At 38.5% G+C, this 23,503-nt stretch overlaps 1 protein-coding gene and 1 non-coding gene across 7 annotated transcripts in view; one reads left to right on the top strand and one right to left on the bottom strand.

Moving 5' to 3' along the window:
* CORIN (corin, serine peptidase) overlaps window positions 1-23,503 on the top strand; it is a 250,937-nt gene that overhangs the window by 99,419 nt on the left and 128,015 nt on the right. The window lies entirely within an intron of this gene.
* Window positions 5,707-5,813, bottom strand: LOC122218736. Its single transcript, XR_006202069.1, has one exon. It is a non-coding gene; the product is annotated as a U6 spliceosomal RNA (small nuclear RNA).

The following is a 23,503-nucleotide window of genomic DNA, read 5'->3' on the forward strand; positions in this document are numbered from 1 at the left end:
TCTGCTTTCATTAGCTGCTTATCCTTCAGTAGAGCTTGAACATTCTGACTATTAATTCTTGGGCTTGGTCCTCAGTTTTCTAGACTCTCCAGCTACGGTGTTATAAGAGCCTCTTTCTAAGCTACTGCAGAGGCTTTTCGGCTTTCACACATGAGTTACAATTATCTGTAGCTTTGAGTTATTGTTTTCTAGGTCATTGATGCTTAGCAGTAAGCCATCCAGTTCACTGTCCTTATAGTTACTTTTTTTTTTCACTTCTCAAACCCCATTCAGTGCATTCCTTTGCATAGGTACATCATTCCAATTCACCTCTGATGAGGGTTTTAACAATTGGACTGCCTGATTGTGTCGGGGAATGTGTGCCCTAACTACCAGGAATGACAACACTTTCACAGCAGTGAGTAATCCAGATCAATAACCCTATGTTACCACATGCTCTCTTGGATCACTCCTGAGACTGTCACAAACAAGTTGAGTTTTTCAGAAGCAGTCATTGAGATGGAGTTTGTTGTACAGGATATTCATTAGGCATCAGCACTTGTGTAAAGGAGGGAGACTAAACAGGATTGAGAGGAAGAAATTGAAATTTGATCCAGGCCCATCAAAGTCTCTTGCTAAATCCATGCGAAGCTCTGGAGTATATATGATCTGAGAAAGGTGTTCCATATTAGGCCCAAATAGCTGGTTCTTTACATCCCCATCTCAGTCATTGCTGTGGTCCTTTCTGGGTAGGGTGTACCTTTGGGTGAGGCAGCTCTCTGCGGTTGGAGCAAAATCTGAAGGAGATAAAGACTGTTGGCTGACAGTTGGGGCAACAAGACCTTTCTTGAGGGCTAGACACATAGTGGAACAGATCACCTGGATCCAACAGAGACTGACTGACTTTGCTGTTTTAATAAGGCTCCATCCACCTACCTCTGGTTTGTCCTAAGTCTGAGGGTGCACTTCGCCTGTGGTCCCAAATGAGAAACTGGGTTTTTACTGTGTTCTGTTCCTCCTTGGGCAATCCCAAATTCTATTTTTCCCTTCTCAGAACAATAAGATTGCTGGAATTTCCATTTTATGTTGCAGAGGTCTTTAGCCTCTTGCTCTTTGTGGAAAATGAAAGGGGAAAATCCTTCCAAGTGATAGGCCTACTTGTCTCTGTCTCCTTTCTCACCACATACATGGCCCCTTAATACCTCATCCCTTTGGCAGTATCCAAACTCTAACTTTTGTCTCTCTATACCTGTGGGAATGCCAAGATCTCTACTGGTTTCTCTGCCTCTTTGCAGAGGTGCTGTGTCCAGATTCTCAGTTTATAGCACCATGCCAATAACTGGAAAGTTCCATAAGGGGAAAATATATCCACAGAATGTACACTCTTTGTTCTACAGTTATTTTCTCTCCAGGATCTTGGCCACTCACGTCCTAACAGTCTCGAGAGCTATAAGATGCCTTGACACAGATGTTTCTTCTGTTTTATCTGGGTTTCTAGCTTTACTTGATGAGGGCATAGACCTGCTGGAAGTTACTACACTGAAGCCAGGAGTAGAAGTTTGTTTTATTTTTTTTTTTTTAACACAATGTTTAGTAGAGGTCTGATGTTAAGCTGGGTTTCCATCCAAAAGACGGTATATAGCAATAAACCACAAGAATGATAAGTGAGTGTATCTGAAAGAGAAGTCCCTCACATCTTATCTTGTTTAGCTACATTTGCCCCTGTTTTGATAAGAACACTTTATTAGTTATCTTTATTAGAAGTCATTTGGAAAATGTAGCCCATTGGTACAGGATTTAAGAATCCATAGAGAAAATTTAAGAATCAAAACATCATCGGTATTCCTTAACGCTGATGGTTAAAGCGTTTCTTGAAAATCAAAGTAAGATTATCAGTATTATTTAATAGCTCAGACTGAAATGCCACTGAATATAGATAGGTTCTCCAGATATCAGAAAATATAAGTTTTCTAATCTCAAAAAGTACCTTAGAAGTTTGATGAAGCATTTATATCCAAAAATATATGTTTAAAGAGACAGAAATTTCCTACGAGGATCTGAGATCCTCTGCTTGTCATAGTCTTTTTAGAATTCTTGTTGTAATATTTTCTCTACGTAGAATTAATTCTCTGAAAATAAACCTGATAAAAAAGTGTTTGATGCAATATTTTCCTAGAATTTAAAATAATTGTTCTGTCTCGTGCTTAATGGATAAATAGGATGTAGCAATCCTAGATATGTTCACGATACATGTCCTAGGGAGAGAGCTACTGCTAGCTATGATATTTGTGTGTGCCTAAGAACATAATTTCTAGCGTACACACACATGGTTACTAAATATGTGTTCACGTACTAAGAATATGAATGCCAACTAGAAAAGTCTTTGTTATATAATATAGTCTTAATCATATAAGGGTTTATGCTATAGGGCCACTTGTAAATACAACTAATGAAGTCCTTTTCTCATTTTTTCATTTATTTGACAAATACCAGTTGAGTACCTGCTCTGTTTTGAGCATCATCCAGGGAATCTGAAAAAATAAAAGTAGGGGCGCCAGGGTGGCTTGGTCGGTTAAGTGTCCAACTTCGGCTCAGGTCACGATCTCGCGGTCGGTGGGTTCGTGCCCCGCGTCGGGCTCTGAGCTGACAGCTCAGAGCCTGGAGCCTGTTTCAGATTCTGTGTCTCCCTCTCTTTGTGACCCTCCCCCGTTCATGCTCTGTCTCTCTCTGTCTCAAAAATAAATAAACGTTAAAAAAAAAAAATTAAAAAAAAAAAAGTAATCACAATAATCATAATATTAGTTTATACCCATTTAGTGCAGGAGTTCTCAACCAAGAGTCACTTTGTAGCCCCACTGAGGAACATTTGGCAATTTCTGTAGACATTTTGGTTGTTACAGCTCTACATACAGAAAGGAGTTGGTACCAGCATCTAGTGAGTAGCGACCAGGTATGCTGTGTAACCTCCTACGATGCACAAACAGCTCATCACAACAAAAGAACTATGTGGCCCCAAATACCAAAAGGGCTGCTTTTGAGAAGCCTTGGTTTAATGTTTTATGTTTTGCAAAGTATTTAATAATATCAATGATAATAGTTTCCATGGTTCCTACTTTTAAGGAGTATTAAGCCTAATCTGGTCCACCCTTATGTGAGGACCAATGTAAGAAGAGTATGAGTGACTACATTTATACATGCTGTCACACAGAAACTACAAAGGGACGCAGGTTAAATGTCAGTGGAGTAGAGGGGAGCCAACTGCATAAAGGAATTCTGAGGATCCAAAAAAGAGAAGGATCCCACCTGCAAAGATGAAGAGAAAAGCTATTCTGTAGGCATTCAGCCCTGTGAACTTGTGTTGGGCATCAGGCTCCTATTCAACCCATGAAATGAAGGGTCATTAAAAGTTAATTACCATTTTAGTCTTCTCTTTCCCACTTGTGAATAATTTGCCCCAAGAAAATAGTAATTTCCCCCCCTTACGTTATGGACCCCGTTCTCCTTTCCAGAATGCCTTCATAGCTGTTAGCTCACTTGCTTCCAGAGTAGATCTCTGAGGTATTATCATCTTCATTTAATTAATTAGGAAACAAAGGGTCAGGGAAATCATTTCAAGGTTATTTTAAATCTAGCCCCCGCCCCCCGGCCCTATTATCTGCCCAGTAGTCCACCATCGTGGGACTATCCCGAGATTCAATTATTAATCCTTGAGCACTACCCTCTGTTACAGCCCCCTACTCACAGGAGCTTTCTGAATGTCTTTTCAGACTGAATTGAACCTAAACCCATGACTTGTAACAGCTGCTTTTCCCAAGGCACAGCTCTGTGAATTTCGTTCTTATTTTAGCATCCTTCAGTCAACACTCTGAAGATATTTTGTTGTCATATAGAAGGATACACGGTTGTCTGGTCCTTTCTGTCTTTTAGCGATGCTACATCCTGTAAAGTAAGTCATGTGCTAAATGACAACGCTGTGGGAAGTGTTCTTCAGAGGTTTCAAAATAAACACTTGTGTGTGTTTCCGTAGTTGAGTTGTGAGAACTCAGGGGCTAAAGGTCAAGGCCCATCAATCATTCTGAGCTTTCTGACTAATCCTTTACTCTACCTTCTCTGTGATCACATATGAAAAGGCTTTTTTAAATGGTATTTCTGTAGGTCTAGAGAAATCTCCCAGGCCATGAAAGAACTTCAGCTATTTATTTTTTTCCTTGCGCTTTTCCTTTTCCTCATATCTTATTTGCCTTTTTTAGCTCTGGTCCCTGAGAGCAACCATTTCAGCCCAGTAGCAGCAAAAGGGTAGTTTTGGGATCTTGGTAAAACTTACACTCTGAATTTCTCCTGTTGACTTGTGGATTCATCTGGGATAAATAATGCAATACTATTTCTCTGAGGTAATTAGTGTCAGTGTTTTGCCAGAGACACTGGCAAAAGTTTGATTATAGATAGCATCATGAAGTTACTAAGAGCTAGCCAGGAACTTTTCATTACAATGAATAGTCAAATAAAATGGGGTTTTCTTAGAACTTCAAATTTTCCTACATTTACAGTTTTAAATTATTCAAATTTAAACTAAGGAAACATTTTCTTTCCTTCATATGTAGATGTTTCTTTTATTTATTTATTTATTTATTTATTTATTTATTTTGTAAATAATAGGATTTTTTTAATGTTTATTTATTCATTTATTTATTTATTTATTTATTTATTTATTTATTTAAATATATGAAGTTTATTGTCACATTGGTTTCCATACAACACCCAGTGCTCATCCCAAAAGGTGCCCTCCTCAATACCCATCACCCACCCTCCCCTCCCTCCCACCCCCCATCAACCCTCAGTTTGTTCTCAGTTTTTAACAGTCTCTTATGCTTTGGTTCTCTTCCACTCTAACCTCTTTTTTTTTTTCCTTCCCCTCCCCCATGGGTTTCTGTTACGTTTCTCAGGATCCACATAAGAGTGAAACCATATGGTATCTGTCTTTCTCTGTGTGGCTTATTTCACTTAGCATCACACTCTCCAGTTCCATCCATGTTGCTACAAAGGGCCATATTTCATTCTTTCTCATTGCCACGTAGTACTCCATTGTGTATATAAACCACAATTTCTTTATCCATTCATCAGTTGATGGACATTTAGGCTCTTTCCATAATTTGGCTATTGTTGAGAGTGCTGCTATAAACATTGGGGTACAAATGCCCCTATGCATCAGTACTCCTGTATCCCTTGGATAAATTCCTAGCAGTGCTATTGCTGGGTCATAGGGTAGGTCTATTTTTAATTTTTTGAGGAATCTCCACACTGTTTTCCAGAGTGGCTGTACCAATTTGCATTCCCACCAACAGTGCAGGAGGGTTCCCGTTTCTCCACATCCTCTCCAGCATCTATAGTCTCCTGATTTGTTCATTTTGGCCACTGTGACTGGCATGAGGTGATATCTGAGTGTGGTTTTGATTTGTATTTCCCTGATGAGGAGCGACGTTGAGCATCTTTTCATGTGCCTATTGGCCATCCGGATGTCTTCTTTAGAGAAGTGTCTATTCATGTTTTCTGCCCATTTCTTCACTGGGTTATTTGTTTTTCGGGTGTGGAGTTTGGTGAGCTCTTTATAGATTTTGGATACTAGCCCTTTGTCCGATATGTCATTTGTAAATATCTTTTCCCATTCCGTTGGTTGCCTTTCCGTTTTGTTGGTTGTTTCCTTTGCTGTGCATAAGCTTTTTATCTTCAAAAAATATGGAATGCTTCACGAATTTGCATGTCATTCTTGTACAGGGGCCATGCTAATCTTCTCTGTATCGTTCCAATTTTAGTATATGTGCTGCCGAAGCAAGCACTAGATGTTTCTTTTAAAGGCACCAAACTTAGGTCTGAAGAATGATGTTCAAGCCCTGACTATTCTACTTACGAATTGTGTGGGCTTGAGAAAGTTTCTTAAACTCTTTTATCCCCTCTTTTCTCACCATTGATTTTTAAGTTTATTTACTTATTTTGAGAGAGAGAGAAAGAGCATAGAAAGAGCAGAGAGAGAGAGATAGAGAGAGAGAGAATCCCAAGCAGGCTGTGCACCGTCAGCACAGAGCCCGACATGGGGCTTGAACTCACAAATGGTGAGACCATGACCTGAGCTGAAACCAGGAGTTGGATGCTCAACTGACTGAGCCACCCAGGTGCCCCTCCTCCCTTTTTAATAGGAATACTTATTATTATACACCTGGGTGGTATAACTGTTTTATGGGCAAAAGGAGAGAATGTATCTGAAAGAATTCTGCCAACCATAACACACTATGCAAATATGAATGCTTCAATTAAACAGATATTTAGAAGTATATTCTGTATGCCAGGCAGTTTACCAGGAACTGGAAAAGGAAAGATTACCTGCACACTTTTAAAAAAGCTTATAGACCAGTGGGGAAATAGAATCTAAGCACAGAAGCAGAGCCTGAGACAAGAGTTGGAGCATAAATGGTGTATTTGAGAGAGGCATGGGACAGTGAGGGAGGGTAGATGTGATTTAGGGAAGGGAAGATGGCCAACAAAAGTAAATTATTAAACCAGCTACCATAGTGGGCAACTGGAGAGCTTAATCTCTTGGGAAAATCTGGGCAATAGTGTACAACATATGGCTCAGAATTATCCCACTAGAGGAGTGAGGTGGCTGGAGTGTGCACTTACTTGCTTTAGCTTTGGAAACGGATAGTATCTACTATAAGTATTATGTCTGGTAATGGCAGAGACAAGGGATAGTGGGGGAGGATGTATACAATTTGCCTGTGCCCTGCAAAAAGCCTGGGAAGGCTTTTGTCCCATTGACTTCTCTATTTGTAGCACTCTCTTTGCCTTTGATTTCTAGACCAATGCTCTGTTTGATCTGCTTCCCACCACACAGGCCACTCTCTGAACTCTTTCCTTTTCTTCTACAGACTCCTTACGTTTTGGCATTTAACACATTCTACTCTCAACCTTCTTTCCTTAACATTCTGTATGTTTCCTCTAGGAAATATCTTGCTTGTGGCCATGTAAGTACTGAGGACTCTTAAATCTATAATTCACCCCAAATTTTATTCTACTTCCCCAAGCTTCATACTCATATTCCAATGTCCTCGCTTCCATTTCTCAAACAAAGCTACTTTTCTCCAGGTCTCCAGGGATTTTCATCCATGTTGCTAAATCCCATGGAAAGTTCTCACTTCTCTTCTGACTTGACCTCCTGCAGCATTTGCCACATTTAATTGCTCCCTCCTCCCTGATAATCTCTCTTCCCTTGGATTCCAGGGAGAAGCCACTCATTTTCAGCCTCCTCTGATGTGTCTCCTCATTTCTATCACCTCTAAACATTGGAGTGCCCCCTTTTGGGATGAGCACTGGGTGTTGTATGGAAACCAATTTGACAGTAAATTTCATATATTAAAAAATAAAAAAAATAAAAAAATAAAATAAAATAAATAAAAATAAAAAAATAAAAATTCATATCAAGTTTAAGTATCTCAAAGAACCACGTAATTTTCAAAAAAGTAAAAAAACAAATTGCCATCATATGATTCTGTAGGGATTATCTTCTAAGCTATGTGGCAGGGGATTTTGATTACTTTTTTTTTTTTCATAATGATGTATCATCAATAACTAGCCTTTGGTAGGCACTAAAAAGTGTTCAGTGTTTGGAATAAGAATGAATGAATGAATGAATGGGCAGAGAAGAGTCATCAAAAATCTTTCCACTCTCATCTTCCTGCCATGTTCCTCCATTCCTTCCTTTTCTCTATCACTTGTTCTTTTCTGTTTTCTGAGAATAAGGACTCTCAATAGTGTATTCTGCAGAAATTAGAGGAAAATGGTATACTTGTACTACAGGGTAGAAAAAGCATTTCAATGAGGGCTTATATATTACATTTATTTCTAACTTATCTCTAAATAAGATGTAATTAATAATCAATTCACAAAAAAAAATAAAATAAAATAAACATTGGAGTGCCCTACAGCTTAGTCTTTGGATCTTTCCTGTTTTAGTGATCTGATTCAGGCTGTGGCTTCATGCACAAACTACCAATGTGAGTCTCAAGCCTGAATCTTCTCTGAACTTTGGGACTGCATGCATATTTAGGACTCTCTCTCATTCTCTCTCTCTCTCTCTCTCTCTCTCTCTCTCTCTTACACATACACACACACACACACACACACACACACACACACACTGCCTTCTATTTATTTCCACTTGAGTGTCTGAAAGTCATGTTAAACATAACACGTACATAACTGATCTGATGTTGCCCCCACACCTGCTCCTCTCCAAGCTTCCCCCATCTTAATAAATAACAATTTTTCTATTCCAGTTGCTCCAGCCAAAAATTTTAGGTCGTCCTTGACCCTATTCTCTCTCTCTCATACCATAGCTGATCTATCAGCAAATTCCATTGGCTCTGTTGTCAAAATATATACATAATCCAACCAGTGCTCACCACCTCCATAACCACCACTTGACCCAAGCCACTTCAACTTGTCCCTGGACTATCCTTCCAACTCCTTATTAGTTCTTTGCTTGCTTCCTTTGCTCCTGTTTGCTATTTTCCACACAGAAACGAAATGTTCTTTTTTGCTACTTAAATGTTCACCTCTCTACTCTCCAAGGTTTCTAAAGGTTTCCCATCTCATTCAATTTAAGAGCCACCATCCTTACAACCTTCAGGGCCACCCGTCAGTATTGCATTGCACAACTCCAGGGGAGCACCAGTCACACAGAATTCAATACAACTAGTGCTTCTCAGAGCAACATACATCCGGCCCTACATTATCTGCCTGTCTTACCCCCCCGACGCCTCCCTTAATACTTTCCTTTTTGCTTCTTAGGTTCTGGCTATTCTGTTCTATCTGCCTGCCATGCCGTTCCCCCAGATATCTCTTCTCCGTTCTTTTAAACACTTGTCTGTAAGACCGTTAGGGTGAGTAGCCAAAGACAAGGTACGAAAGAGAAGCTATACCAGTAACAGCTATTATTATCCTTGTTATTGGGGTAGTGAGAGACTCAAGGACATGGAAGAATTCTTTTTTTTTTTTTTAACGTTTATTTATTTTTGAGACAGAGAGAGACACAGCATGAACGGGGGAGGGGCAGAGAGAGAGGGAGACACAGAATCGGAAGCAGGCTCCAGGCTCTGAGCCATCAGCCCAGAGCCTGACGCGGGGCTCGAACTCGCGGACCGCGAGATCGTGACCTGAGCTGAAGTCGGATGCTCAACCGACTGAGCCACCCAGGCGCCCCAAGAATTCTTAATAAAATTCATGATCAACTTGAATTTCATTCTGCTATGAATTGAACCTTGAAGGTTTTTGTTTTTGTTTTTGTTTTTTTAATTATTTAAAGTCCCTAACAACTTCTTTCTATCTATTGAACTGTAAGAAATGCTCATCTGGTGGGTTCCCACTGTTTTTCTGTGAGAACCACAGTCTTGTTTTGATTTCTCTATGCCACATACCCAGCCAGAAGAAGCAGTGCCAAACAAAATAGATTTCTCACTGAGCCTAAATACTACCTGTTCTCTTTGGGCTCAGTAATTTTTGTTTATAGATCATTTGAGATTAGGTTTCTATTCTCTGCCAAACACTGCTTTGCTTGAGGCAGCACAGTGGTTCCTCAAACAGAAATAAGGAGGTGCCTGCCCTCACTTGCATTTCGTTCTTCTTCCTCTCTTTACAAGTTGGTCTCACAGCTTAGAGGGTGATGACTCAGAAGCCCAAGAGCACAGACTGAGCCCTGTATTATTTTGTTCAGTGGCTCAAGACCAAGAATATCCACATTTTGTTCAGTATCGTGCCTCACAATCAGAAATCTGTGGACTTACAGATTATGATCAAATACAGAAATGTTTAGCTACAAAGGAAAGGTCTGATGTTTTCAACATATATAAGTACATACCTCTAAGCGTTTCTGGTCAGTAATCACTTTGATCACTGCAACAAGAATGCCCCTCTGTCACACCCTGAACCATTCAAAACATCCTTTCTTTTAATTCTAAATTCAGCTTTATATCCCCCAAGGGTGGTCAATTTAATCATAACAGAACCAGGTAGCTGAAAGAAATTGCTGGGATTTTTTTTTTCCCCTTCACATGATTGAAATATTAGCTTAGTTCTAAGTTTTGTATTTGTCTTCAAAAGTTCCCAAGAAGGGATACCTGTTTATGTCTTTTTGGTGGATATAGTTTCTTAAGCTCAATCAGTTCTCCTTGAAATTGAACTAGAATGATGTAGTAATTGCCTAGTAACTCAGCCATCCAAGTGTCTGAACTGTAGGCCGCCCGCTGAAACTAATGTGTGGTTCGGGATTGGCACATCAAAATCTGTGAATCTCTTTTGAAATTGCAATTTCATTATGCCAAATAGCACTGCCATCTTCATAACCTCAATTCCATTGAGCTCAGCAGTTGGGAAGTAATTGCAGTCTCCCTTTTCATTTGTTCAATCTGTATGTTTATTTTGTGTCTGAAGCCCTGCACCCATTGAAACAAAATGAGCTAAATTCTTTTTTGTTTAATGTTTATTTATTTTTGAGGGAGAGACAGAGACAGAGTGTGAATGGGGGAGGGGCAGAGAATGAGGGGAGACACAGAATCCCAAGCAGGCTCCAGGCTCTGAGCTGTCAGCACAGAGCCCGACATGGGGCTCGAACCCACAAACCCTGATATCTGACCTGAGCCGAAGTTGGACATTTAAACCGACTGAGCCAGCCAGGCACCCCATGAGCTAAATTTTAATTGAGGAGGTAGTGTAAGACAGTGTTTTAAAGCTGTGGTCTTCTAAATATTTTTGCCTGTGGAACCCTGAAAGGATTTTGAAAAACGATACACCCCTTGCACAATTTGAAGTTACTGTCTAAAAATTTTAAATCATGAATGTAGTTGGCAAAGAGTGTAATTTAAAAGATATCACAATAATTGACATTTTACAATGAAACCATTATATTACTTTTTTAAATGTGTCCAAAGGAATTTAAATACCTTAGTGAGGGGGGTTTCACCAACCATTCAAAAATTACAAGCTCTTCTTTTCACAGTCAATGGACATTACATTGATTCTCTTTCTCCCTGAACTCTTATTTCTATTTTCCTTCTACAGAATTTCATTCTAGTGTAATCTCTTTGAATGCTGTGAATTATTTTCTATCACACTACCATACATCTCTAGAACTAAGCCCTGTATTACTTCGAAACATTTTCCCTCAGTCATGAGATTCTGAGTGTCAACAACTTCTTTTTTGATTAATTTATCATAAAAATTATGATTTAAATCTATTACAAGCTTTTGTAATTACTAAATGTGACATTTGCTGGAGGTTCATCTCTTTTTAAAAAAATGTTTATTTATTTATGTATTTTGAGAGAGAGAAAGCACGAGTGGGGTCAAGGCAGAGAGAGAGAGGGAGAGAGAGTCTCAGCAGTCTCCACACTTAGTGTGGAGTCTGACATGGGACTTGATCCCATGACTGTGAGATCCCATGACCGGATCCCATGACCATGACCAAAATCAAGAGTCTGATGCTCAACTGACTGAGCCACACAGGTGCCCCTGGAGATTCCTCTCTTGATGTGTTAGAGGAATGGTTGGCTTTCTTTTAAAACTGGCTTGTGTACAGTGTAACAGAGTTTGTGATATATTCCGTTCCTGTATTTTTTCTTCTAGATGATTGTGCTTTAGAACTTATTCACATAATTAAGTACAGGGAATAGAAAGAATTTTATTAGAGTAATGGCATTCAGTTATTTGAACAACTTCCCAGTTTAATGTCAAAATCCACATTATAATAACCTATCATTAAAAATTATTTCTAATGATTAGATGACAACTTTATTAGATTCTCCTTCCATTTTTGAAAGCACAGAGTTGGAAAGAACTGTACTTGCATCTGAATTTGTTATTCCATCAGTAGAGTCTTCATGATCTTAATTTCTTAGACCTTTACCAGGTTTTATCAAAGGTCAACGTATGGCTTTTTCACTTAGAGGCACTTTATTTAATCCTGTATACTCAGAAAGAATTTGGAAAACAGATGTATTGTTAATTTCAATTATTATTTTGTTAAGTTTATTTATTTGGGGGGAGGGGAGGGGCAGAGAGAGGGGGTGGGAAAGAGAATCCCAGGCAGGCTTCACACTTTCAGTGCAAAGCCCCATGTGGGGCTTCAACTCAGAAACCACAAGATCATGACCTGAGCTGAAGTCAGACGCTTAACCCACTAAGCCACCTAGGCATCCCAATGACACAATATTTTTGATATGATGGGAGGTGGGTGGGGGATGGGCTAAATGGTGATGGGCATTAAGGAGGGCACTTGTTGGGATGAGCACTGGGTGTTATGTGTAAGTAATGAATCAATGGGTTGTACCCCTGAAACCAATACTACACTGTATGTTAACTAAATTGAATTTAAATCAATCAATCAATCAATCAATAACTTATCATATTATTGTGTGCTTTAAATATATGTTTTAAAACTTTGGAGCCATTGATTTGATTCCTTCAGTTTATAGAGAATTTACCTTACTGGTAAAGTCACTTTCCAATGTTAAGTTAATTGGCCAAATTAGAGTTACTTTTTGACAGAAAGAGGCTGACTTTATTTTTCAGTTTATATTAGTGTGTTGATATGTGTTCCCATAATAAGAATCTTTCTGTTATTTATTTCTTTTACTTATTAAGTTATACAATATTCACTTTCCCCCCCTTGTGTATAGTTCTATGAGTTTTAACACAGGCATAGATTTGTATAACCACCAACGCAATCAGGATAAAACAGTTCCATCCCCCCAAATATATCCTCATATTATTCTTTGTAGTGAAATCTACATTCCCACCTCAAACCTCTGGAAACCGATGATCTGCTCTCCAAACCTACAGTCATGCTTTTCCCACAATAGAATACTATGCTTCATTATCTTTTGAGACTCACTTCTTTCACTTAGCATAATACCTTTAAGATTCATCCATGTTGTTACATGTATCAATTTTTTTCATTTTACTTTTTAATAGTATTTCATTTTATGGATGTACCCCAATCTGCTTATTCACTCATTTGTTGAAAGTCATTTTTTATTTCCAGTTTTTGGTAGTTATGAAAATTATTGCTAAACATTTGATTATAGGATTTGTAAGCAAATTTCTCTAGAATAAATACCTAGATTGGAAAATGTATGTGTTGCTTTTTCAGAAACTGCCAAACTGTTTTCCAGAATGGCTATGTTATTTGGCTTTTCCTTCAACAATATATATGAGTTCAAGTTGCTTCACAAGCTCATCAGTATTTGGTATTGCCAGGTTGAATTGTGTTGTTGTTTTGTGTTAGTCATTCCAATAAGGGTGTAGCGGTATTTCATTGCAGTTTTAATTTGCATTTGCCTAATGACTAATGATAAGCATCTTTTACATGTTTGCTGTCAGTATATCTACTTTGGTGAAGTGTCTGTTCATATCTTTTGCCCATTTTTTTCCCTTACATTGTGTGATTTCTTATTTGAGACTCCTTTATGTATTCTGGTGCAAGTCCTTTGTGAAATATGTGATTTGGAAGTAGTTTCTCCCAGTCCGTAACTTATCTTATTATTTTCTTCACATTGGCTTTCACAGAGCAAATGTTTTTAATTTTGATGACGTCTAATTTATTAATTTTGCCTTGCATGGAACATACTTTGGTGTCCTATAAGAACTCTTTGCCTTATTCACACACACAGATCTTCTCCATAATGTCTCCCAAGACTTTTTTAGTTTTATTATGATTTATAGTGAGTTAATTTTTGCATAATGTGTGAAGTATAGGTCAAGTAGTATTTTTTTCTTTTTGCACATGGATGTCCAATTTTCTAGGACCATTTGCTGAAAAGATTGAATTGCTTTTGCAACCTTGTTAAAAAGTAACTGACCATATTCATGTAAGTCTATTTCTGGACTCTATTTTGTTCCATTGATCTTTGTGTCTATCCCCAAACCAAAAACACTCTGCTTGATTATGACATCTTTATGTTGTCTTAACATATGGTAGTATGAGTTTTTCAACTGTGTTCTTGCTCCAAATTTATTTTTCTGTTCAGTACTTTGCCTTTCTATATAAGTTTTAAAATCAGCTTGTCAAAACTCCTTCAAAGATTTTGACTGGAATTATGTTAAAGCTCTAGATCAATTTAGGGAGATACCAGTATGATATCTTAAACATAATGAATCTTTCAAACAATGAACTCTGTTTATCTCTCCATTTATTAGGTCTGCCATGGTTCTTTTATCAGCATTTTATAATTTTCATTTATATACCTTGCACATATTTTGTTAGATGTTTTTAGACCTATTGTACAAGGTACTGTTTTCAGAATATTGGCTTCATACTGTTCATTGCTTATTATGGTAAACAGAATTCTGAGATGGTCTCCGAGATTCTAGTCTTCTGGTATATAATCTCCTTATTTTTGAATGTGGGTATGAAATCTAAGTATAATGAGATGGTCACTCCTGTGATTAGTTATGTTATGTGCCACAGTTGACTTCAAGAAAGGTAGGATATTTTTGGCAGGGCTGACATAATCAGATAATTCCTTAAACTGAATCTCTCCTCCTGGTTTCCTGAAGAGTTGTCATGAAAGATGTAGAATTCTATCAAATGTTTTCCCACATATGCTGGCATGATTATGTGGGGTTTTTTTTAGTTTGTTAATGTGGAGTTTACATTTATTACTTTTTCAATGTACAACTAGTCTTGCATTACCAGAATAAACCCTATTTGTTTGAGTATTTTGTGTACATATATGATTTTCCTTGAGTTAGTCCTGTTTGGGTTGTGCTGAGCTCAAGTCTAAATTTATAGTCTTCACTGGATTTCAGAAGTTGAGTCATTAATTTTTAAATAATTTTTTGTACAAATCTCATTCTTCTTTCTTTCTTGGATTTTAATGACATCAGCATTAGACCTTTTTATAGTATCTAATAGGTCCCTGAAGTTATGTCCATTCTTTTCAATCGTTTTTCTCTCTATTGTTCAAGTCGGGCAATGCCTATTAATCTATATTCAAGCTCACTGATTCTTTTCATTGTCATCGTCATTCTTCCATTCAGTAGCCTTTTAAAAAAATTATCATATGTTTTAATTCTAAAATTTCCATTTGATTCTTATAACTGCTGTTTCTCTACTGAGAACTTCTACCCTTCCATTCATTTCAAATTTGTTGACCCTTACTTCATGGAGCATGGGTGTAATAGCTGCTGCAACGGCCTGTCAAATAATTCCAGTATCTAGGTCTTCTCACAAATTGTGTCTACTGATTATCTTTTCACCTGGGGGTTGCTGAAAGTGTCCTGCTTCTTGGTATGTCAACTAATTTTGGATTCCATCCTGGGTGTTTTGAATATATTATGAAATTCTGGGTCCTGTTAAAAATCTCTGGATAATGTTAATTTTTGTGCATTTGTTTTTCTTCATAGTCAACTGAGCCAGTTGGGTTTAGGTCACAAGTCCCAATATACTTTCTGTGGTCTTTAGTTCCAATGTGTCAGTTTACTTTTCAAAGATTTTGTGGTGTTATTTGGATCCTCCACACATATTCGCCTCCCAGTGACTATTGGGCCATGGAATACATTGTAGTTCAGTTCTCAAAGACTTGGTATTCTGTTTCAAGGCATTTTCATGCATGTATCTCTGGGGGGCTAAGTCCAGGACTCAATACACAATTCTATGGGATTTTCTCCTCAAGCTCTCTTCTCTCTGTGATCTCTCCAAACTCTCTGACTCCCAGGGACTCTTCTTCCTGGTCCTTTGTGTCCACAAAGCTGTAGGTTCAGCATCTTTCACTGTCATATCCTCCTCCAGGGCAAACAGGCAGCCCAGCCCATAGCTGCTCCCATTGTTGTGTGAGTACAGCTCCAGAACTAAGACCTCCCTCTAGAGGAGAGTCAAGAGAGAAAACAGTTTGGAGGATTGCCTCCCCACTCTTTGTTTTGCAGGATTCCTCCCTCCCATCCCTCTGACCAGGGAGATAGTTTCTCCTGGCCATGCCTGTAGCTCAGTTCTATGATTTTGCTGCCCAGACTCTATGTTGGGAAATATGGGTGAAAAAGGAAAACGCCAGAAAACTCACTTCCTAATTAGTCTTTTTCTTTTTTTCAATGAATGAGGTACAATTGACATAACATTGTGTTAGTTTCAGGTGTACAACATAATGATTTGATATTTGTATTACTCTTTTTTAAGTCTTGATATCCCTTCCCAAGCTGCCTGCTATTCTTAACTTTTCAGATCCCATAGATAGTTGCTTTATGCGTTTTGTTTGTGATTTTTAGTTATAACCAAAGGAGGAGATAAGATGAAATATTCTTATGCCATCTTAACTGGAACTGGTAGCTTCTAACCTCATTTGCACTTTTAATTTTAGTGCATATATTTAGGAGGACAGTCCGTCAGACAAAACCCAATGGCTGGACTCAAGTTTGTTGCTGTAATGACATGAGTTCCCTGTCCTTCTGTGTTTCTTGTCAGTGCTCTTTTGACTTTGCCCTTCAAGGGGTTTCCCTGGGAACAATATATTATCTGACATTTGGGGAATGAAGATGCACGATAGCTAAACTGAAGGTATTTTGAAATGTCTACAGGTTTGGAATTTCAGATATTTTGCACCTCACGATGAGGCATTGGAGCAGGTTTGGAATGGATAAGAGACATGTCTTTATTTTGTCAATTAAAAAAAAAGAGACTTCATGAGATGGGGAAGGGAAAACTGACAACTCCAGCCTTGGACAGGTAGGGCAATTAAGTAGGGCAGTTATAAAAAAGAGGGCATTGAAGAATGTGGACACTGAGTCCTTTAAAACTATTTCTACCTGTGTGTAGCCTTGGAAGATCTTTGCTTATGCCCAGAGCTACTGTGGAATCCTTCAGACTTGGCTTTGATCCCGGTTCTATTTCTTTAGTGATACAGTTGAAAACGGGCACATACAGTGTCAAAATGAATCACACGTGACAGAAACTCATAGGCACGTACACAAGTGATTACATTAATACATGGGATAAATATTAAGAACAAAAAAATGCTGACTAGCTGTGAGGACGGATAGCTACATGTTAGAGGCTGGTGGCACTAGTCCGTGCAAGCGGTACTTTGGCTAGAGATTTGTACAAGAGAAGATCAATGACTTTTAGTTTAAGTTCCTCTCTGGTGAATGTGGGTAAGGCAATTACAGAACTGAAAAAAAAATGCAGAAGAAACAGTAGAGGAACTTTTTAATCCAAATAATAGTTTCAACAATAGTATAATAATAATAATATATAACACTTGCTGAACATTTGTTATATACTAAATGCCATGCCAGGCGTTTAGAGATACTATCTTATTTACTGCTCACAGATGCACTGTGAGTATCATAGCAATTCTTCCCATTTGGGGCTATATATTGTGTATCCCCAAAAATTCATATGTTGGAACCTGAACTCCTAAAGGAATGTTATTAGGATATAGAGCCTTTGGGAGGTAATTAGGTTTCCATGAGGGTAGAGTCCCATGATGGGATAAGAAAAGAGACTGGAGCTTGCTCTCTGTGGTATATATCAAGGAAGGCCATGTGAGGACATAACCAGGAAGAGAGCCCTCACCAAGAACTAGACCATGCTAGCACCCCGACTTTAGACTTCCAGCCTCCAGAACTGTGAGAAATGAATGTTTTGTGTTACCACCCAGTCTATGGTATTGTTGCTACAGCCAACACTGACTGAGACACTTCTCCTTTTGTAGATGAGAGGACAGATACTTAGATTCTCTCATTTGCTCAAGGTTATCGAGGTAGGACGACGCAAGCTGTGATTTGAACCCATTTGAACCTGGGCCGGGTAGAGCTCACAGATTTAGTATATCACTGTTGTAACCGAAACACACACATTTTAAAAGGAGGAAAGAAGATTTCTGTGTATATTTAACTTAATGACCTTCAAAATTAGCTCCAAATGGTGATTTCTGTGTACAAAGACTACTTATTTAAAAATCATTCACTGGAAGCACTTAATTAGAATGGATTAAAGATTAGAACTATGGCATTAGGCCCACAAAGGAAGGGAGGGGTTTATTCCATACAAAAAGTTCATGTTGCATAAAGAAATTTCTATGTATATGTATATAGCACATGATTTTATATATATACAGCAAGTACTGTTCATTCGCCTTATATTTTGTGATTAGATAAGCAAGCAGTGGTCGCCTGCACATACTCCAGTTGGCTTCTTTTCTTCTTCATGAGAATGTTCCTATTTTTTTTTTTTTCATGGTTTGTAGTTCAAATAAATCTCAACATGGGACAAAAAAAGTGGCCATTTAGCTTAGAACTGTTGATGTTGACTGGGTAAGAAGTTTGGAGTTTTGCTTTCAGTCTCTTCGGACAAGATGTCAGAAATGTGTGGCTTAATTTAGGCTAAGGCTTTGCACTGAAAATAAGTCTGCCTGCTGGCAGTCTTATAATTGAAGAAAACATGTAATGTTCAGATCTGCCCGGTATAGAATAGTAGTGATAAAAATAAGAGTCTTAACATATTTTTATCTCATGAAGTCTCCTTATTTTGCAAGTCAAATGCAGATGCAGACATAAATGTACTGACCTTTTATTTATTTCTGTTATTTGTAGCACATTTTTGCTATTTTTATGAAGCAGGCAATGCAAATTGATCTGGCTGGACACTTGACAGAAAGTAAAATGCAAGGCCACATACTTCTAGCAATAAAGCAACATGTATCGTTCAGAACCTTGTCCTACTAAAATCAGTTCAAATGGATATGATGTTTTAGATGAAATATGAAAAGATCTTCACTCAAAAATCTTGGGGAACATTTGACAAGTTACTTCTGTCCACTAAGTAGCATCTAGAGGGCTTGAAAGAGTTAATGCTTTCTGAGATTGCCCAATACATACAGCCAGTGGCCCCACAGGATCTGGCTTTTTACTCCATAGGATTTTATGAAATATTATTCTTTGGGGTTGTTAAGCTGTTTCCAATTTTCTCAGTTTGGATTTCAGAAGACTCCCTGCTAAGTATAACTTTTGAATAGAGGATTTTTACAGATTTTTATAGGATAAAATCTGAAGACTAGAAAATGTCTTGCTTATCTGGGAAACTCAACAGCCAGAGGATTAACATTTGAACATTATAACAAAACAAATAGTATCTTGTTCTGATAGAAAACAAAATTGTTTCATATGATTTAACAGCCGTGTTTAAATGAACAAATTATTAGAAAGATTTAAGTAAAAGGGAATTATTTTTATGTTCTTGTTTTTTGAGAACCCAGCTTAAAGAAACGCATTCACCCCTTCCTTCAGCAGGTATGGAAAAGCAGCTACGGGCCATTCATGCATACAGCAAATGTGTATGGAGTGCCTATTGTCACTGGGGTTGTTTCGGCCACTGGGGATTCAGGAGCATACAAAACAAAGTCCCTGTTCCGAAGGACTCACACATTGGAGAATTTGATGATTCTCGTGGGAGAGGAAAAGACGGAAGGTGTTTGGTTGGGAGAAGATGGAGGGTGGTGGTTGTACCACTGGCCACAGTAGAAACCACAGGGAAGAGAACAGTTTAGAAGGAAGAACCATTTGGGTTGTGACTTTCCAGATCGTATCAGTTGGGTGTAGGTACCTGAAGCTCAGGAGACAGGTTTGAACAGGGCAACAAGAGCTTGGGAGTTGTTTGTATAGATACCGGGCTGAAAGCAAAGTGGATGAGCTCATAGAAGGTGAAGGTGAAGTGCAAAGGAGACAAAGAGGAATGAGCTCGAAAGTTCAGGACACGTAAAGAGCAGCTTGCAAAAGCAGTTTTGATATCTGTCCCCCTCTGAGACCCACCGGAGTTGTGGGAAATGGCTCACCGACTCATCTCTTGACTGTATCACAGACTAAGGAATACTAAATCTTCTATTCCGGTATTTGTCCTTCCTCTCTCGTGTGTTTCCCCCAGTTGATTATGAAACAGGCTAGTGCCCTGCTGGACCCAGGAGGATTGGGATGGAGGCACTGGAACTCGGGAAAATTGGAAAAAGATGTGACTCATTGTATTCTGTGAGAAGATAAAAAATGTATATAAATAAACATTGTTTTGCTTAAAAATGAGTTTTTATTGGTTTTTAGCTCAAGTTAGGCGACAGCTAAAAACAAGGTCCTTAGAGCAATAACAATAACAGCAACAACGGTAATGATAAGTTACTTTGATTGCATGCGTGCTGGGTGCCACTCGTGTTAAGTGCTTTTTACATTCTGTTGCATTTAATTTTCTATACAGTGTACTGGGTACATAATATCATCCTTATTTTACAAGTGAGGGAACGGAAGCTTAGCATTTTAGGATATTTCCTGACAGAATAACCTTGATACTCAGTGCATTTTTGAATGAGAGAGCGAATGAAGGGGCTTTCAGCAATGAAAAAAAGAATACTAATTTAAGGGGTACTAAATTAATCCAACCGTTTGCATTGCAACTAGAGAATCTCATTGGGGTGAGTATTAGGAGCAACAAAAGAAGCAAGCTCGTAGTGTTTATTGCAGAAAAGGGAATGAACTTTCAGAAACTAAGGCTAAGGAGATAGTGATTCAGGTCACTAATGTGTGTCCCTGTTGGCATTTGGCCCGATCAGATGCCCAAAGGCAGTTCTGCCTGGCAGGCTGGATTGCGGTCTATTTTCATTCCTACTTGGGATGCTGTGCTCTTCTGCTGCCTAGTTCCCCCTTCAGTATCCTGTCTCTGTTCCTCCTTCTCAGCTTGTCACTTTCGTGGTGCGATATGAGGCTACCCATGCCTTTGTTCCTCTCTCAGCTAGTGGCTAACCTTCCCAGTTTCTTCCAGGCCTGGCGGGGTCCCCGAAGCTGTATCAGCTGAAGTTCCTATATCCAGCAGTCATGTAATAGAGTGTCTCTTTTTCCCCTATATTTAAATGTAACGCAGCTGCTTTATTTTTTATTCTGTGTCATGCCTCTGACAGATTGAACGTGAATAACTAAAACACCAGAAATTTGTTACTGGTGTCCCGGTCCCATTTAAGAATCTCTTGTGTACAGGGCCAATGCCGTTAGATTTTAAAAAGAAAAACAAGCAGACAAAAGCTTAGGTCATTTAACCTATCAAGTTTAGGCTTAATCACATTTTGGGGGAGAGGCAGGTTGTTGAAAGTGGTGCGAGTTGAGGGTGCAGAGTGTGGACATGTGAGAGGACGGGGGAAGGATTGGGGTCAGTGAATGAAAGAGCTGAATGAAGGATTTCTTGGCTGGAAGAATACAGACTGGTTAGAGAGGAAATGAAGGCTGGGAAAACTGGAGGGGGCCTTTGAAGCTAAGAATGAGGAGTCTGCATTTGATAAGGAGAACAATAGCGAGGCCACTGGCTGGGAGGGGTGACCTGGTCAAAGCTGTGGGTGAGAAAAAACATTTTTTGCCAACTGGTAAAATTGAGTATATACTGGTTTTGCATGCCTGAGTGGTCTGTTAGATCCATTGTTGTTGTGAAAAACTCTGAAGGACATTACGATGGAAAATAAATGCGGAGAATCCACAGTTCTGAGATGTCCGAGTTGCTACACAAAACATTACTTTTCCGTTAAGCAAATCAAACACAACTTTTCTTGTTCCAGGGGGCAGGCATCTTTTTGGTCTTGACAGTTTCTTAAAAATACCCTTTAGTTCTGATTTTCAGAATATTATTTCTGTAGGAATTTTGTATACAATGTCAGCTACAACTAATGAGCATCTCCATACCTTACACCATAATGAATATATTCCTTCTGCATTTTCCCCAACATAGTATTCTTTCAGTTCGCATTATTTTTTTAACAAGTGTGAAAGGGGCTTAATTTTCATTCACTTTTTAGTAATATTTGTAAAGCGTCAACATTTGTGTTAGTTGAAGCCGTCTTAATTTTTTTAGTTGATGCACAAAAATAAAATGCCTATCATCTATATTGAAAAACTGAGGTTTTTGGCTATAAATTATAATTGCATTGCAAGTGAACACATATGAGTAGAGAGTATTTTATGTATTTTATGTATATATATGAAAACTACTATTTGTTCTGTGGGATTTCACATTGTGATGGAGTGTGATCCTTCATCTATGAAGTTAACATTTTTCTTTGCTATCTAAAGAAAAAGGTATAGGAAATGACAGTGAACTACAGTACTCGAGTAACAGCTCTGATCGTGTTTCGGACAGAGAGCAAAGGTGTCTAAATGCTTTTTGGCTATAACATCATCATGTTGACTCATAGCCCTTTGAGTTGCAGAAGTTGTATCCATACAACTTTCATAGTTATAATCATTTATAACCCGATCTCTCGTTCATTGATAGAGCTTCATTTTGTGCCTTTCTGCTTCCAAAGCCATGCAGTGAAACCAAAGTTGAGGTGTGTGAAAGCCCAAGGGTAAATCAAATATTGGAAGATGATGGTTGTTTGCACTAAGCCCTGAATACGCTGAATGAGTCATTGTATAAACTGAACAGATGTTGGGAGCAAGTTGGCACAAAGTAATGAACCTCATTCTCATCATATATCATTGGGTTACTTTTTAGTGCCTCCAAGGGTAGGTGTGCTTTTTAAACAACCAATTTACTACTAGGGAGCAACATAAACATTAGGGAAAATAGAGTACTACATTTAGTTCAATTGAGTATGTCAAATGACAATTTGTATAGTTCTCTTAAAATTCAGATGTTGAAAAGTCTTGTACTTCTTTCCTTTCTCTTCAGGGAGGGTACCTCATGCCAAACAGATGCAAAGTTTCAAATTCTCTCAAAAGCTCCCTAGAGGAAATTTGAAGTGTTCCTTGGCAAACTCATCCCAATCTGTCATATTTGTTAGGAAGAGGAACTTTGTCCCTGCCTCAGATTGCAGCATTCGGCTTTTTCCTCTTTTCCTCCTCCTTCCCCTCCCCCTTCCCCTCCTTTTCCTCCTCTTCCTCCCCTTCCTCCTCTTCCTCCCCCTCCTCCTCTTCTTCCTCCTCCTCCTCCTCCTCTTCCTCCTTTTTTCTGCATTAATCCTTCATGGAGAAGAAAAGGCATTTGGGCACTTTCTTCCATGAAATCTCTCTTTGTGTGTCTGGAGAATATCATGAAGATTATGATCATTGCACCAGTATCATCAAGGGCTCCTGACACAGGCCAAATGCACTTTGGGCATGTTTTTGTTGCGGGGAGATTATTCATGGTTCCGTGATCAGACTCATTGATTCTGATATGAAGGATGCTCCCTTGGTGAGAAGGTGATGTGTTTTCAGTTTGTGGTAACTAGTAGATTTTGATGGCACTCTTTACTTATTTCTTTAGGTGAGAATACTTTGCTTACACAAAACCCCTGATGCCTTGCATTTTAGTTATTTTAATTAAGTGAGTTGTATCATTTAATGCGTACTAATATTTTAGTTCTCTTCGCCATTCTTATTTAGCCAAGATAATTTAGAATTCCAATTCTCTTAAGAATCCTCTGCTTTCTCAGAGTTGTTTTCTTGCATTTTCTCAATATTACCAAAGAATATAATGGTC

This window comes from Panthera leo, chromosome B1 (assembly GCF_018350215.1).
Source record: "Panthera leo isolate Ple1 chromosome B1, P.leo_Ple1_pat1.1, whole genome shotgun sequence".
NCBI lineage: Eukaryota > Metazoa > Chordata > Mammalia > Carnivora > Felidae > Panthera > Panthera leo.